Genomic DNA, 2,500 nt, shown 5'->3' with positions numbered 1-2,500 from the left:
TTTTGTTTGCTCCTTGCGCCAAAGAAAACGGAACGCAGCGAGGAATGTAATGGGTTCTCGGCAGACCGGAGCTCGACGCTAAATTTGCCCTGAATTTTGGGCTCTCTGGGCTCTACAGCCAAGCCCCCACCAAACCCCCCGCCCGGCCCCCGTCCTGGCACAGTTCCCCCATCCTCCAGCCTACTGTCACTCAAACATTACACAGCATCTGTTTACTCCTTTACTTTACTTATACGCTGATTTTCTCTTTTCTCTCTCTCTCTCTTTCTCTCTCTTTTGTGTTTATTGTGCATTATGGTTCATTTATACAGTCAGCTCTCTCTTCCTCACACAATTGTTTTGGGTTTTTTTTGGTTTTTTTACTGGTCTACGTTTTACGGGACTTTTTTGAAAATGTCGATCTTGTTCCTCCATCTACCTGTCAATCTTAATGATTCACCACATCCATTCATCTTTTACCTTCCGTCCTTCCTCTCTTCTAATGACCCATCTGTCAACTCCTGAGTTTTAACACGCCAGACGCTGTTCCCACGCGTTGACCGGTACGGGTGGTTCTCCGTTTAGTCTGATAGGTAGTGACGAATTGAGTTAGTAGGAAAGACAGGAGACATATTGCTAAATGTGCGTGTTGTAATGCAGATGTTTCCCAGACGGGTCATTCCAAAGGTTTGTTCATATTCCCACAGGATTAGGACAGTCACTGTCCATCCCATGACTACTTCAGCCTCAGACAAATCAGGGAAGATTATGTCCTGTTTTAGCCCCAGTTTGTACTCATCACAACCTCCTCGCTCTTTATCCCTCTGATCTGTAGCTTTGTAAAATGTATCTGTAGTGTGTGTGTGTGTGTGTGTGTGTGTGTGTGTGTGTGTGTGAGAAAGAGCGAGAGAGTGAATGTGTGTGTGTGTGTATGTGTGTGTGTGTGTGTGTGTGTGTGTGAGAAAGAGCGAGAGAGAGAGTGAATGTGTGTGTGTGTGTGTGTGTGTGTGAGAGAGAGTGTGTGTGTGTGTGTGTGTGTGTGTGTGTGTGTGTGTGTGTGTGTGTGTGAGAAATAGAGAGAGAGAGAGAGAGAATGTGTATTTGTGTGTGTGTGTTTATGTGTGTTTATATATTTGTGCTTTGCATTTACGATTCATTTCTGTATTCATTTCTGAATCAGTGTGAACAGCAGGTTTATCCTGAATTTGAATCTTTGCTTACACATGCAGAAGTATGCTTTGCACCAGTTTGTTTGATCTGAGACTTTTAGAAGTCAGTGTGTGCCACAGGCCTGACCTAACTGTGCATGGTTACCATGGTAATATTCCCATAAAGATATCAAGATATTCTAAATTATTTTTTTTTTCTAGAAGCATGAGGCATGGAAATCTACAGTCACCTCTTTTAAACAAAATAAAAATAAAAAAGGAAGAAAGAGATAATAACAGTTAGACAGTTTGCCTAAGATTTCAGATTTCAGTTACATATCTGTGGCCTTTTTGTTGGTCACATGTCTAAACAAACTCCACTCAGACAGTGCTGTGTCTGGTGAATTATACTTCATCCAAACCCTGATGTGTGTTTATGTTTTACATGTTTTCACCGATGCATTACGTTAGCGTTGTTTTGACTTCGGAGCTTTGGTCTTTCTCGGACGTTAGGGTTTTTTATTTTATTATTATTTTTTTTTTTAATTTGTTTTATTTTTGAGGGTTTTTTCCATTCCACTGCACCTCACTGCTCTCTGTCGCATAGAGGAAAAAAAATAAAAAACAAAACAAAACCCCCCCCCAAAATGGTACACCCTGATTTCTGTGGAGGCCCATGTTTGGCACATGGAGCTGCTCCTACCCAGGTCCTCCTATCAGATCCATGGTTCTAAACTCCACTTTCTCTACTTCCATAGGGTCTTCACTGTACGACAAAGCCATGAAAAATTCACATAATCAACTCTCTCTCTCTCTCTCTCTCTCGCTCTCTCTCTCTCTCCCCCTCTCTTTTTCTCTCTCAGTCTGTTCCCACTCTCTCTGTGGTCTTTGCCTTTGGAGATAACGTTTAGCCATTACCCTTAACTCTGAAGCAGTAGCCTGGGAGCCAGTCAACGCCACAGGAACCAAGGCATATTCAAGTGGCCCTAATTTGATTCATTTGTAAAATAACCACTGTTAGTGGCTGTATTATCGATGTACCCATGACTGGAATGCCTTCAGAGACCTCCCCAGGGTATTGGAACATTACCACAGTGCCGCTTTGTGCTGTTTTCTGCTTTCTGTGTGAACCCGGTTGTGTTTTTGAACTGAAGATTTTCTGTGTGTGTGTGTGTGTGTGTGTGTGTGTGTGTTTACCCAGGAGGGTCATTTGTGAATAATTTCATCTCTGTTTATGAATCTGATAAGTGATGTGATTATTCATAAGTGCTTTGGCATTCTTGATATTTGAGAAATGTTGTAAGATTGTTACCATGTTCAATTACCACCCAGACTTCAATAACTTCATCATCTAAATGACTTTTTTTTTTTAA

At 41.7% G+C, this 2,500-nt stretch overlaps 1 protein-coding gene across 1 annotated transcript in view; it reads left to right on the top strand.

The window, feature by feature from the left end:
* LOC115820826 (ERC protein 2) overlaps nucleotides 1-2,500 on the top strand; it is a 151,751-nt gene that overhangs the window by 64,603 nt on the left and 84,648 nt on the right. The window lies entirely within an intron of this gene.

The sequence above is a fragment of the Chanos chanos genome, chromosome 9, assembly GCF_902362185.1.
Source record: "Chanos chanos chromosome 9, fChaCha1.1, whole genome shotgun sequence".
Classification (NCBI taxonomy): domain Eukaryota; kingdom Metazoa; phylum Chordata; class Actinopteri; order Gonorynchiformes; family Chanidae; genus Chanos; species Chanos chanos.
The sequence above is the reverse complement of the archived record's forward strand: the minus strand, read 5'-3'. Positions and strand labels throughout refer to the sequence as shown.